This window comes from Rattus norvegicus, chromosome 1, assembly GCF_021556685.1.
Source record: "Rattus norvegicus strain SHRSP/BbbUtx chromosome 1, alternate assembly SHRSP_T2T, whole genome shotgun sequence".
Taxonomy (NCBI): Eukaryota; Metazoa; Chordata; class Mammalia; order Rodentia; family Muridae; genus Rattus; species Rattus norvegicus.
In genome coordinates this window covers 177,091,051-177,106,766 of record NC_141534.1, presented here as the reverse complement: position 1 = coordinate 177,106,766, position 15,716 = coordinate 177,091,051, and the positions used below count along the sequence as shown (strand labels likewise).

General features: G+C 44.2%; 1 protein-coding gene across 1 annotated transcript in view; it reads right to left on the bottom strand.

Annotated features, from left to right (window-relative positions):
- Positions 1-11,266: 11,266 nt before the first annotated feature.
- Positions 11,267-15,716, bottom strand: part of Ipo7 (importin 7) — a 95,726-nt gene continuing 91,276 nt past the window's right edge. Inside the window, exon 24 of the transcript XR_015625084.1 lies at positions 11,267-11,288. The gene's annotated coding sequence lies outside the window, so the exon portion shown is untranslated. The remainder of the gene's footprint in view (positions 11,289-15,716) is intronic.

Genomic DNA, 15,716 nt, shown 5'->3' with positions numbered 1-15,716 from the left:
ATTCCTGGGAGGAATGTGCCTGGGAAGTAGGGGCAGAAGAATCAGAGAAATTGAGAGTACATAAAGCATGGGAGGCCATCTTGGGTTACACGAGTCTGTCTTTAAATAAATGTCGAAACAGTGCTCAGGAGCAGTGTACTGTTAAACTGACATATAGTGTGCTCTTATATAGATTATGAAACATTCTTATCAGCAGGGATACTGCTCAATGGTAGAGCACCCACTTAGCATCTCTCTCTCTCTCTCATGCACGTGCACACACTAGTCTGTTAAAACCTGTGTGTGGCTTTCCTTGTGCCTGAAGGACGGCTGAGCATTTATTTTGTTCCCTTATCTGTTCTCCCACCCAGGGCTGGAACCAAATTTTGTTTCTACAGCTCCATTGACTTTAGTCCTGGGAACTTTTTTTTTTCCAGAGCTGGGGACCGAACCCAGGGCCTTGCGCTTGCTAGGTAAGCGCTCCACCACTGAGCTAAATCCCCAGCCCCCATCCTGGGAACTTTTAAAGGGGAACCTAGTAGTGATCTTTGTGACAAAAGTCTCCAAATAACCAAGATACCCAGACTCCACTCCCTCCAGCTAAGCACAGGGCATGCTGTTATGGTTTAATTTCAGCAACATCCTAACTGAAACAATCCTGATTTTTTAAATTTCATGCTCCTCCAAGTACAGTACAAAATGTACTAGAAGGAAGGGTCCCACCCACTTGCCCCAGGCTAGAGAAGTCAAACCTCTAGTTCTTTCCCCACCCATTTGTTCCTAACTGTAGTGTTGCTTGGCAACTTCTGCAGACTCACCCTCTGGGTTAGCTGAGGGATCCAAAAAAAAAAGAAAGAAAGAAAGAAAGAAAGAAAGAAAGAAAGAAAGAAAAGAAAAAGAAAGAAAGGGAAAGAAATAAAAAAGAAAAAGAAAAGAATTTAACAGTAGAGAATGACTTTGCAAATAAAAGCCTTGAATTCCCCTACTCATTCAACTTCCTTGTCAGCAAAATAGGATTTTAGTTGAGACAGGAGACACCCTCTCCAGTGCTTTAATACACAGCAGTACACGAGCCTGTGCCTGTTATATAAGCTCTGCCCTCCAGACAAATTTCTTCAGAACTAAGAACTATTATTTTCTCAGTGATGTAATCAGAGGAATGTTTCATGAGACTAGGGGGGGCTTTCCAAAAAGCAGTCTTTTCTAGTTTGTGTTTAAGCCCTGAAGAAATAGTTCACCTCTGATAGGTTTCTGGGGTTTTTGCTCTGTTTTGTTTTCCTCTTTTAAAGTTTTCCTTGGGGCTGGGGAGATGGCTTGGCAGACTCAAGTGCTCTCAACTCAGTCTGATGACCTGAGCTGAATCCCCGGAACTCACATAGTAAGAGGAAAGAACCTAAGTTGTCCTGACTTGGACAAGCCACATACACGCTATAGAGTCCACAGTGTAGGGCCAGAGAGATAGCTCAACTGGTAAAGGTGCTTACTACCAAACCTGACGACCTGAGTTCAATCCCCAGTACCTACTGGATGGAAGGAGAGAGCTAATTCCCACAAGTTGTCCTCTGACCTCTACACATGTACCTTGGCTTATGCACTCCCACACACATACAAATAAATAATAATATAATTTTTAAAGCTTCATTAGTCAAAACTCAGAATTACAGAAACAATTGTGCTAGAGCTGAAGAGATGGCTCAGTGGTCAAGAAGACTGGCTGCTTTTCCGAAGGGCCTGGCATTTCCTAGCACCCACGTGTAAGCCCACAACTCCCTGGAACTCCAGTTCCTGGGGATGGGACACCCTCCCTGGCTTCCATGGACACCAGGCATGCATGTGGTTTACAGACATGCAGGCAGGCAAAACAAAACAAATTAAAAAACCCACCCATAAAGTCAAATAATAATTAAAAAAAATAAAATTGGGTTTGGAGGGCTCAGTGGCTAAGAGCACTCACTGGCTGCTCTTTCAGAGGTCCTGAGTTCAATTCCCAGCACCCAGAGTGGCTCACAAAAATCTGTACTATGATCTGATGCCCTCTTCTGTCATGAAGGCATACATGCAAATAGAGCACTCATACCCATAAATAAATATTTTTTTAAAATGTGCTAAATGACTTAGCTCTCCTGACCTCTTTCTTATCTGTACCTTTTGTCTCCTGCCATCACTCACTCCACCCCTCAGGGAAACTTTCATCACCCCAGCTCTAACTGCTACCAACTGCCATAGGGCCAAGAAGCCAGACCTCAGTTAGAAAGAGACCAACCTTAGGGCTCCTGGTTGATTTTTTTTTCTTTTTTCTATTTTTCAGAGCTGGGGACCGAACCCAGGGCCTTGTGCTTGCTAGGCAAGCGCTCTACCACTGAGCTAAATCCCCAGCCCTGCTCCTGGTTGATTTTTCAGGTGACAGATTTCCTCACTTGTTACTGCCCTCCACAGTCTGCTGAGTGTGGTTAGCAGCTCACAGTGCAATGGAATCAATGCTTCTGAGGCTACTCAACAGATCAAATGTGACACTAGCAATTATCCTTTGCCAGAGACATTTCATAAATGCTGTGTGTGCTCTGACTAGAGCAATGTTGCTTGAGAACAATGACTTGTCACTCAGATACAGCATGGGACTCCTGATGTCCTCCCACCAAGAGTTACTTCATATTCACAGGCAGTTGAGTTGTGCACAACTAGTTGAGAACAGAAGTAGCATGCAGATAATATGAACAGGAAAAGTCTAAGGAGGAAGGGGGAAGCTTGAGGTTTAATATGAATTAGTATTTCTTGTCTAAGTAGTTTGTAGGGACTATTAACACAATGTCCATTTAATCTGTCTAATGTTTGAATAAAATAGGTCAAGGGCAGATATCAATATATCCTTTAGATATACATATATCACTTATACATGAATTCCATACAAAAGGTTTCAGGACCTGAGATTCTCCTTCAGTAATTGCTTAGGGTCTGAAAGCAGACTGCATGAGAGTATTACAAGGGGTGTCCGTGCATACACAAAACCTTGGAAGTAGAAGCCAGTGAGATGACTCAATGGATAAAGGCACTTGTCCCACAACCCTGGTGGGCTGGGTCTGAGCCCAAGAACCCAGATAAAAATGGAAAAGAGAGAACTGACTGTACAAAATTATTGTTTGATCTATACGCACCCACACACGTGCACAAACACACACACTCGGGGTTTCCACTGCTGTGAAGAGATGCCACGACTAAGGTAACTCTTAGAAGGGACAATATTTAATTGGAGTTGGCTTACAGTTTCAGGGGTTCAGTCTATTATCATCATGGTGGGAGCATGGCTGCATGCAGAAAGCTGGAGAAGAGGCTAAGAGTTCTGCATCTTGATCAGAAGGGAGCCAAGAGAAGAGTGTCTTCGGGCAGCCAGGAGGCAGGTCTCTACTGTCGGAAGATCTGGCATTCAACAGCAGCTGTAGTCAGGTCAGCCTTGGTAAGAGGAAGTCCATGTTGTTGAGCCCAAGTTTAATCCCATCTCTGCCACCATGCCCATGTGCCCACTGGGCAATAAAAGGGATGGATGGGGCTGGAGAGATGGCTCAGTGGTTAGAGCACTGACTGCTCTTCCAGAAGTCATGAGTTCAATTCCCAGCAACCACATGGTGGCTCACAACCCTCTGTAATGGGATCCAACACTCTCTTCTGGTGTGTCTGAAGACAGCTACAGTGTACTCATAAAATAAATAAACCTTAAAAAAAAGAGAAAGGGATGGGTGGAGAAAGAAGTTGACTGTCTACAAAACGGGTCATCTTATCCACTTGATTACTGAACTCCTCCTTGGCTGAAGTCACCTTTTGGTGAGCATTTACATGGGACCCAAATATCTTCACATCCTTTGTCCTTTTGGAGAGATCTACCTACACACTTCTTTCCTACATGTCGCACCAATTTTCCAATCGTGATCTTTCCAAGTCCCTGACCATCCAGCCAATACATTGGCTACAGCCCACGAGTCAGTAAACCACCGTACATCTGGCCAGTCTTGCAAATAAACTGTGAAGATCCCCCTTCACCAGTATCTTTCAGGTTGTCCCACAAAGAGGTAATAATACTGTAGCTGTCCACTTCTGGGTGGTGCCTGCATAGAGTGCAGAACCATCAGTAAACCAGATCCCAGTCTTCTCTTCCTCAGTCAACACCCCATGAGGCTACAGGGGCACACTTGGCAGCAGACAGCATTGTAACAGGAGTAAAAAACCATAGGCATTTGAGCAACTTCTTCATGGAACTTGCCTGTGCCTTCAGGACCTGCTTGGGCCTGATCATGTATATACCATTTCCATCTGATAATAGACTGCTGCTGTGCATATCCCACTTTATGACTTGGAAGGTCTGATAACACTCAGCTCATGATGGGCAGTTCAGGTTAAATGATAACTTGGTATCATATTGTCAAACATTCGGTTTCCACTAAGGCCCAATAGCAGGCTAAGAGCTGTTTTTCAAAGGAGAAGAGTTGTCTGCAGATGATGGTAGAGTTTGCTCCAAAATCCCAAAGGGCTTTTGTGTGATTCATCTATAGGGGTCCAAACAGTATTTCTATCTGCCACTGACACCTCAAGTACTATCATCAGGTCTGCTGGATCATATAGTCCCAAGTGGTAGAGCAGCCTGGACCTGTTGAAGAGCCTTCTCCTGTTTGAGGTTCTACGCAAAGCTACCAGCTTTGCAATCACTTGGTAAATGGACCTGAGTAAGACACCCAAGTGAGGAACATCTCCAGAATCCGAATAGACCCACTAATATTGTGCTTCTTTCTTGGTGGGAGGGGCCAGGTGCAATAAATTGTCTTTCACCTTAGAAGGATATCTCTGCCCGCCCCACACTGTAGTGGAGAAGGGAGGTTACCTGGCCTTAGAGGAATGAACTGAGGTAGAACACAGAGTTGTTGAATGAAGACCAAAGACTGATGATCTCGGGGTTGGGGATTTGGCTCAGTGGTAGAGCACTTGCCTAGCAACCTCAAGGCCCTGGGTTCGGTCCCCAGCTCCGAAAAAAAGAAAAAAAAAAAAAAAAAAAGACTGATGATCTCCAGCCTTATAACTCTAACTGCATGGAAGGCTAGAGGCCGATGGCTTCTGGAAACTTCTGGAAACACACTCTTGCTTATTCTGTGGCTGATTGGTGATTAACACATGCCATTTAGTAGTGGGAAATCAGGTAAAGGATAACTCTTTGTGATCCAAGGAGAAAAGAAAGAAGTCATCCACACAGACAACACACATCAGATGAAACAGAAAATGGCTACATACTCTTTTTTTCTTTTTACTACTTTCAGCTTTTTATAACCTTTAGACAAAAGTTCTCTATGTAAGAAAGAATTGTCTTATAGATAAAATGTTACAAAGAAAACGCTTTACATAGCCAAATATGCACAAACACATTCATTCATACGCACACATTCTGGTCAGGCCCAACCGCCTGTTTCATCTACTCCACAAGTGTTCATGTTCATACAAACAAACAGACACACATAGACTTTTGGTAGCTGGGACTGAGTTCCAAATGCCATATGCATACATTTGAATGAATGAACAGGACAGAGTCCCCCCAAACCACCACCTTATTTATCTTGTGGGACATAAAACCATGCAAGGAAGTTTGGTAAGATAGAGCAGGTTGAGACCCCGAGAAGCAGTGGACGCACACCTGAGGCTTAGATGCTTCCCAGCTCCTTGCCAGACTCCTGATTTGGAACATGTACCATGCTTCTCACATAAAAGAAACCTGTCCTATGGTCAAATAGGCTCAAAACAGAGTTCTCCACGCTCATGATGTGCTTAGCCAATAAACTTCCTTTCCCAGACATTTGTCTCTGCAAAACATATTTAATCTCAGGCCCACCCTGAGAAAGAGGGTATGGTTTTATGCATTCATTTTCCACCATGACAATAAACTGTTCAGAACCTTGGTCTTCTGCCTCTTTTCACCAAGATGCACCATGGGAAGCCATGAAGAAGGCCTTCTATAGAGCTGCAGCCCAATCTCCCATAGAAGGCCTCTCTGTGCTCCCAGCCACAACTGCCATCAACCTTGCATACAATCATCCTCACTGGAATAAGCCAGAGCTCCTCTTCCTCCCACTCCTCATCCCCCCTACCCTGGCCTGGCCCAGTCTTTGGGCCCCTGACTCTGTTCTCTGCTCTGCTGTGACTCCCAGAGGGACCTGGATGTCCAAGAGCTTGCTTGGGAACCCCACATTCCAGAGGCCCAGACCCGAGACAGCTCCAGCTTTCCCACACCTAAGACAGCTCAGCACAGCTCTGGCATAACTCCCCATGTTCTGCCTCCCCAAGTGGCCCTGCCCTGTGTGGGAGCAGACAGGGACCTACATTTTCTCTGGTGTTTTTATAGACAAAAGTTCTTAGATAATTACCTCATATATAAAATGTTACACAAAAGGGGAATTTCAGAAAGTTATTATTAACAAATTCAAAGCAGTGCTTCATACTGTAAGCTCATTATAAGTTCAAAGCAGCAGTTTTTACATGGTCTTGACTTATCATAGTGCTCACCTGTGGCTTCTCTTTGGACCTGAATGTTTTTCCTTGAACATAAATTTGTCCTAAGCCTATATCTCTTTTTAGTATAATTAAGAAAACTCATAGTATTTCTCATTGTGCAGCCATTACTTACTTTTTATGAGGAGTGGGCACATTCTATTGGTGATTCTAATTTTATTACAACTAAAATCATCTCTTAAAATTTTTAAATTATTTTAATCAAATCAGGAGTTCTATAAAATCATTAATTTATCTGAGCAGCATTAATTTATGAAAGTTCATCTTCATGTTTATCTATAAGACATTTGCCCAATAGGGAGGGCTAATGCCCAGGAATTGTTGGACTATGTAATAGTGATAGGAGGGGCATGTCAATAGTAAGAAGCAATCCTGGAAGTCTGAATAGTAAGAAGGAATCCTGAAGTCTCTTGGGGCCATAAAAAATGGTGGGTTATCATAGCCTTAGCCTTTCCTAGATGGCTCCTGACACCACACCACAGGACTTCTAAGAATTTCACTGAGGTAGACTGTCCTTGAATTTCAGATGGATTTATTTCCCATCCTCTGATTCACATATGTTACTAATGATCCCAAAGTGGTGGCTACCTCCTGCTCACTTGGTCCAATCAGCTTTATGTCAGCAATACCGTGCATCAATGTGTTTGTTATTTTGTGGAAGAGATCAAGATCCTTTCTAACTATGTTATGACACAGGGCAAGAAAATTGAGGCAAAACTGTAAGGGTATACTGCTGGCCTTGCTAAATGAAAGCAAATTGCTTCTGGCGGTCCTTAGGGACAGATACGGAGAAAAAGATATTTGCTAGATCAATAGCTGTGTACCATGTACAAGAGATGTGTTGGGGCTGGGGATTTAGCTCAGTGGTAGAGCGCTTACCTAGGAAGTGCAAGGCCCTGGGTTCAGTCCCCAGCTCCGAAAAAAAGAACCAAAAAAAAAAAAAAAAAAAAAGAGATGTGTTAATTTGCTCAAGTAAGAAAACTATGTCTGGCCCTTCTCTCTCTGTCTCTCTCTCTTTCTTCCGGCCCCGCTCTTACCTGGCTCCTCCCTATACCCACCCCAACCCCAGGACTGGCCTGGCACATTGTCATATGAGATGAGATAAACTGAGAAAAAAAATGAGAACAAAACAAAAAATTGTATGGCAGTTTTTACTTTTTATCACTAGTTTTTAACTTCACAAATAAATGGTAACAAAACCGAGAGAGAGAGAGAGAGAGAGAGAGAGAGAGAGAGAGAGAGAGAGAGAGGAAAGAAAAAAAGAAAAAAGAAAAAAAACTACAACTGGTACAGCAGCTGCAATTGGAGTTACTACCTGATTTAGTTTTCAATAGTCAACTGTTATTCTTCATGATCCATATGTCTTCTGCACTTACTGGCCAGATAGGAGAGTTCATGGGAAATGTGGTGTGAACCACCACCTGAGTCTTTCAGGTCTTTGATAGCGGCAGTAATTTCTGCATTTCCTCCAGGGATATGATACTGGATTTGATTCACTATTTTCTTTGGCAGAGGCATTTTTCCAACCATAATAGCCCTCACTCCAAAGGTCAAGGAACCAATGTGAGAATTTTGGCAATTTCTAAGTTTATCTATCCCAATTATACCTTCTGGAACTGGGGAAATAACCACAGGATGAATTTGGGGACCTACTGTACCTACCTACTGAGTCTGACATCAGCCAAAACTCCATTAGTCACCTGGCCTCCGTAAATTCTTACTTTAACTGGAGGGTCACAATGTTTCTTGGGATCTCTTGTTATCAACGTCAATTCTGAATCAGTATCCAATAGACGCTGTAAAGTTGGATTATTTCCTTTCCCATAGTGTACAATTACCCTTATAAAAGGCCATAGGTCCCTCTGGGGAAGAACTGGGGAAAGGCTAACAGCAAAACTTTTAGGTGTCTCATCACAGGTTCTTCCTTAGGGGAACCTGGCCTCCCCTTCCTTCAAGGCGTTCTGGGTCTACAAACTGGCTCAAGTCTAGAAATTGATTCACTAGCCGAGATTACCTTTTACTATGATCCCATGTAGCCTTTCTTTCACTTGTTTGAGAATTCTGCTTCTACAGATCAATCAGAAGTACAGTAGGCTTCTATTTCATACCTGGAATCACCATGCAGTCCCACGAGGCTGGGTGCTTCAGCCAGTCTTCCGGAACCCTGAAGAAGTAGGTCCCAGTGTGTGTCCTGCCAAACAGTCCAAGAGTGAGTCTTCCTTCTTCCACTCTTTATATAGGCCTCCAGCAGAAGGCATGGCCCGGATTAAAGGTGTGTACCACCACGCCTGGGCCTAAACTGCTCCTTACTTGAAATTTGCTCCCCCAGGCTGATCTTGAACTCAGAGATTTGCTTGCCTCTGTCTCCTGGGATTAAAGGTGTTTAGACCCTCTCCTGGGTCTAAACTTTCCATGACTGCTATGCCTCAAGATCCGGATAAAATTCTTCTAGCTTCAAGATCTGCATCACATTGTGCTGGAGAGATGGCTCAGTGGTTAAGTGCACTGACTGCTCTTCCAGAGGTTCTTTTTTTTTTTTTTTTTTTTTTTTTTTGTTCTTTTTTTTCCGGAGCTGGGGACCGAACCCAGGGCCTTGCGCTTCCTAGGCAAGCGCTCTACCACTGAGCTAAATCCCCAGCCCCTCTTCCAGAGGTTCTTAGTTCGATTCCCACCAACCACATGGTGGCTCACAACCATCTGTAATGAGATCTGATGCCCTCTTCTGGTGCTAAAGTGTACTAATATGTAATAAATGATTTAAAAAAAAAAAAAAAAGGAGACAAAGCCAAGATCTGGATCACAGCAGGTTCATTATAGTCAAGTTGACAACTGGGACTAGCCTTCACACACACCGTGTGTGGACAACCTCCAGATTGCTCTATTTTAGTCTCTTGAAATTTCTTTGTCTCTTTTTTCTCTCACGAACATGTCCTGCATATACCCAATGGTAATAAATTAAAAACAAATATCAGAATGGTTTCCAACAAATAATGATACATCTTAGGATCTTGGAAAAATTAAGAAAAGGCATGATTGTTTGTGTTCAGCAGTTAAGAGCACTGACTGCTCTTCCAGAGGACGCGGTTCAGTTCCAGGCACATCCCATATGGCAACTCACAGAGTTCCAGGGGATCTGATGCCCTCTTCTGTCTTCCACTAACACAAGGCACACATGGTACACAGTCATACACGCAGGCAAAACACTCATACAATTAAAATGAAGCCACAATAGGGCGTGAGGAGGGGTGGGAGGGAGGGGAGAGCGTCTGCACACAGCATGGATTTTGACAGTAACCTAGCATATTAATGGAAGGAGGCTTCGGATCCAATCCCAGTTATCCTTTCAGCTCTCAGCGGAGTAAGGCCCCAGTCTAGGGAGACTTGACCATCTCCAGCCATCAGGCAGGATCCCTTTCTCAGGAGAAAATGCAGACCCCACTCCCAACCTTAGTCACATCACTGCAGCATAAGAGGAGCTCACAAGCAGCAAATTTCAGACTTGCAGCTCTATGAAGCCCCAAACCATTTCCTATTTGCTTTCTGTGATCATTTCAGGGTTTGTCCGTGTATTCCTGTCTGTCCTAGAACTCAATCTTTACACCAGGTTGGCCTCAATTTTACAGAAATCCAACTGCCACTGCCTCTGGAGCCCTAGAATTAAAGGCATGCACTAACATTGCCCAAATTAATTTTTATTTTTATTGCAATACGGGGGATGACCCAGAGCCCTGCACATGCTAGGCAAGTGCTCTGTAATTCTGTAATTCTAGTCTCATAGTAGCAATTCTGTAACACCTCCCCCTCCACCACCACTCCTTGAGCTGGGGAAAGTGTGTGGCTGGCATGTACAAAGCTCAGGATTCAACCATTCTTCACAGAGACATAAAGGGTTGCCTTTTTTATTTTTAAGTAAAAAGATCACAGAAATGCCCTAAACAAAGAATCCTGATTCCCAAACAGAAGATCAGCCTCTAGAAAAGCAGATAATTGAATAATTGCCTGTTCCTGGGGTTTGTGACACATACAGGAAATGATCTGGGTGACCGCCAGGAGCACCAAGAACCAGTCCTGTTGGCTGGTCACACTGTAATGAGTTAAGCGGGCTTGGTTGAAGTTGGAGCAGTACATAAGACATGGTGACCTCTTCAGTGAGTCAGAAGCCTTGTTAGGGATGGAGAGGGGAAGGAAGGCTGCCTCCTGGACTCCCCCGGCTCCTGTGCCTCCTATGCTGGTTTCTAGCAGCAACTGAACAGTGTTTGGCTTTTGTTGTTGGGGCCTGATGACTCATTAATGAGTCAGTTTTAAAGTTCTGTAAAAGGCCCTGCTTCACCTCAGATAGGATCAAGATGAACTCATGCTGCAGCTGGCTAGGTAAAGAGAACATGGCTCTGTGACATGGTCAGGCAGTTGGAAGCCTAGATGCATACACAAAGGAAAACAAATGCCACTTTCCAAGTGCAGCATCATGTTTAAACATCACTCATCGCCTACCAGCTCCAGGCTGCCTTGACACAGGCCAGAACAGGAGACACATCCCACGTACTACAGGACGTGTTACTTTGGAGGAGCCAAGAGGGCAGAGAACATTCTAGGGACAGCTACAGGAAAAGCTGTCCTCAGACCACCCTCCTTATGTGTGTCCCCACACATACAAAAAAAAAAAAAAAAAAAAAGTAAATTTAGTATAAGAATGTTTTATTGAAAAAATATTTTTCTTCTTTCTTTTTTTTTTTTTTTTTTTTTTTCGGAGCTGGGACCGAACCCAGGGCCTTGCGCTCGCTAGGCAAGCACTCTTCCGCTGAGCTAAATCCCCAACCCCCGAAAAAATATTTTTCTACAATGTATTTTTTGTTTATTTGTTTTCAGGACAGGGTTATACTGTGTAGTCCTGACTGTGCTGGAACTCCCTCTGTAGACCAGGCTAACCCAAGTGGTGGGATCAAAGTTCTGCCACCGCCACCTGGTACAATCTGTTTAAAAATGTTTTTAAAGACTTTTTTAGTGATTTCTGAGATAATGTATTATTTGATTCAGAGCCCTTACCCTTATTGAAACATTTCTGAAGATTTGCAAAACACAAACAGTGCATATAAAAGTAGTTCTATTACTGCCTTATTAATTCCTTTAGTAAATCCATACTGAGATTTGTCGACAGGCCAGACAGCCTTTGGATACTGGGAACACTAAAGCGATACACTACAAAGTCCTTTTGTGACTCTTTTCAAGAGAAAGGTTTGTGACAGAGTCTGTCTCTTTAGCCTAGGCTGGCCTCTTGCCTCAGCCTTCTGAGTACTGGGATTACAGGTGTGTGGTTCAAGGCATCTGACAGCAGCTTCCGGCGCATTTCCTGCTGTCTCCTTTAAGGACTGTGTGATTACATGCACCTAACTGGGAAAGCCTCTGTGTCTCCCAGTTACATCTTCAAAGGCTCTTTGGCCATGTAAAAGAAGAATAAAACCTCTGGGAGTTATGATCTGACCACATTGAAAGCATTCCTTTAGTCAGCTACCTTACAGGCAGCATTTGCTGGCTTTCCGGAGCCACCAGTCCAGGACCATCCCACAGAGTCCTGCAGGAGTGCCAGACACAGTTTATGTTCTCTTTTTAGGCTCTTTCCAAACTGTAACCACTCTCCTTGACATGATGACCTTTCCTTTCTCAAGCGTGTCCTATATCTATAGGACACATAAGTATGAACCAGTTCGGTCAAAGGAGTGTGTACTCAAAACTCATTTCCGTGTGTGTGTGTGGTGTGTGTATGGTGTGTGTGTGTGTGTGTGATGTGTGTGTGTGTGGTGTGTTTGTGTGTATGTGTGTGTAATTTGTGATGTGTGTGTGTGTATGGTGTGTGTGTGTGATGTGTGTGTGTGTGGTGTGTGTATGGTGTGTGTACGGTGTGTGTGTGTGTGAGTGATGTGTGTGTGGTGTGTTTGTGTGTATGTGTGTGTAATTTGTGATGTGTGTGTGTGTGGTGTGTGTGTGTGTGATGTGTGTGTGTGTGGTGTGTGTATGGTATGTGTGTGTGTGAGTGATGTGTGTGTGGTGTATGGTGTGTGTGTGATGTGTGTGTGTGGTGTGTGTGTGTAATTTATGATGTGTGTGTGTGTGTGGTGTGGGTGTTTGTATGGTGTGTATGTGTGTGGGGTGTGTGTGTATGATGTGTGTGTGATATGTGTGTGTGATATGTGTGTGTGATATGTGTGTGTGTGGTGTGTGTATGGTGTGTGTGTGGTATGTGTGTGGTGTGTGTGTGTGATGTGTGTGGTGTGGGTGTGTGTATGGTGTGTATGTGTGTGTGTGTGTGTGGTGTGTGTAGTCTTGGGTGTCCTGGAACTCTCTCTTAGACCAGGCAACTTTGACCTCACAGAGATCCACCTGTCTTTGCCTCCCGAGTGCTGGGATTAAAGTCCTGCACCACCGCTGGCCAGCTTTATGTCTTTGATAATGGCAGTGTCTAACTTTTTGGTGCAGGAGATTAAACACAGTTTATGTTCTCTTTTTAGGCTGTTTCCAAACTGTAACCACTCTCCTTGACACGATGATTGTGCCATTGTGCATGCCAAACCAAGAGCTCTGCCACCACATTTTAGTTGTTTCATTTTGAGACAGGTCTCACTTATAGGTCAGGTCGACCTCCACCTTGCTCCGTAGCTGACGGCTGACTTTGAACTTGATTTTCCTGCCTTCTATACCTGACTTGTACTATGCAGAGAATCATCAACCCCGGGGCTTTCCGCAAGACAGGACGGCACTCTATCACTCACCCATACCCCAGCACTGTTGTGAGTGAGCATGTGAGGATCAGAGGAGGTAAGCCATCCCACTGGTCTTCATCTCTCTTATACCTATGTTCATATGCCGAAACACTCATTTCTTGCCAAATGTGACAGGCCAAGCCTGCAATCCTCGCTCTCAGAAACTGAACAGCGGGACTGCTGCAAGTTGAACACTAGCTTGGTCTACTAACCCCAGCCCAGCCCAGGCTGCAGTGTGAGCCTGTCCCAACAACAACAACAAAAACAAAAACAAAAACAAAAACAAAAACAAAAAAAACAAACAAGCAAAGCAAAACAAACTGTACCCACCAGGGCTACAGAGATGGCTTAACAGATAGGACCACTGACTGCTCTTCCAGAGCACAGTAGTTTGGCTCCCAGAACATGGCAGTTGACAACCATCTGTAACCAGGGATCTGACAGCCTCTTCTGGCTGCTGGAGGTCCAAGACACATAGATGGTGCACAGAGATACATGAGGCAAAACACTCAGACACATAAGAGAATGTTAAACCCCAGAACAAAAAACACCAAAACAGGGTTTGGGGATTTAGCTCAGTGGTAGAGCGCTTGCCTAGGAAGCGCAAGGCCCTGGGTTCAGTCCCCAGCTCCGAAAAAAGAACCAAAAGAAAAAAACCAAAACACAAACAAAAGCACACCGTTTTTATTTATTTTCTATTATTTATTGGCCTCTCAGGCATAAGACTTATTTGATAACCTAGTGAACAGGGGCAGTGTCTGAGGCTGAAGAGAAGGCTCCACTGTTAAAGACTGCATGTTCCTCCCGCAGGGGACCTGAGTTCCTAACTCCTGACTCACAAGTATCCACAGACCCAGCTCTAAGATGTCTAACGCCCTCTTCTGGCCTCCACAAGCACCAACACACAGGACACTTAGTCACCCAGAGAAGCACACACGTACATGATATTCAGAATACATCTCTAAAGAGAGCAATAGAAAAAAGAACTAACTAGTACCATAGTAATAAAACCTTCTGAAGGTACCCAGGTGTGGTACCAGCACTTGAGAGGCAGAGGCAGATAATCTCTGTGCCTTTGAGGACAGCCAGAGAGACAAAGTGAGACCCTGTTTCAAAAACAAAACAACAGAAATTCTCAAAGTTGTTATAGGGATGGAGAATTCAGGAATCAAAAGAAGAAAGATAGGGATTGGGGATTTAGCTCAGTGAAGGAGCGCTTGCCTAGCAAGCACAAGGCCCTGGGTTCGGTCCCCAGCTCTGAAAAAAAGGAAAAAGAAGAAAAAAAAAAAAAAAAAAGAAGAAGAAGAAAGATGAATCTGAAGGTCTAAGATGCCAGCCCCAGGCTGGGCTTCAACAATAGCAGGAAGAATTAAATCTTTTGGAGGGTTCTACCAGGATAGCCTTAGCCACAGTTTAGAAAACTGGGGTCCAGGAGAGGTGATCAAGGGAAAACCCACCCCTAGGAAGTAGGTCATAGCCTCCTTATAGACCCAAGGGCAAGACAGCAAAGGAGACATTTATTCTAACAGTTCCTGTCCGTGAACATGGAATAGGGCACACATCTGTGGTCCCTGATCTAAAGAAGCTGAGGCAGGAGACTGAAAATTCAAGGCAGCTGAGGCAATATAGACTGTGTCTTATAAGCTCTTGAGATGACCTAGTGGGCAGCATGTCTGCTACCAAGCCTGATAACCTGAATCTGACCCCTAGGACCCACGGGACCAATGGCTGCAACCACGGAGCTTATGACCCACCTTCATTTTCATACGACTAAATGAAAATTAAAACCCAGTGGGGCTGGGGAAGTGACTCAGCACTGGTAGAAAAGGCACTGGGCTGCTCTTACAGAGGACCCGGGTTAGACTCCTAACATTCACGTGGTGGCTCGCAACTATCCGTAACTCCAGACCTCCGCAGGTACCAGGTTCACAAGCGATGCACAGACATACATATAAGCAAAACACTTGTTCACCTGAAAATAAAATAAACCCGAAAAATATTTGAAGCAAATGAAAAAGTAAACATAAGAAAATGTAAACCCAAGGGGGTCTGAGAGATGGCTCAGTAGATGGCACTGATTGCTCTTCCAGAGGTCCTGAGTTCAAATCCCAGCAACCATATGTTGGCTCACGACCATCTGTAATGGGATCTGATGCCCTCTCCTGGTGTGTCTGAAGACAGCTACAGTGTACTAATATACATAAAATAAAAAATTTTTTAAAGCGAACAAACAAACAAACCAGGGCTGTGGAAATGGTCTGGTAAGGACCCTTTCTGCACAAAGCACTAGGCCTTGAGTTTAGATAATATCATATAAAAGGGAAATTAGCTGGGTGGGTGTGGCCGTGGTTCCAGCATTTCCAGGAATATGTAGAGAATGGTTGAAGAGACAGAGGGGCTTGCTGGCCTGGTGTCCTGAGCTTGATTCCCCCGGAAGTCCTA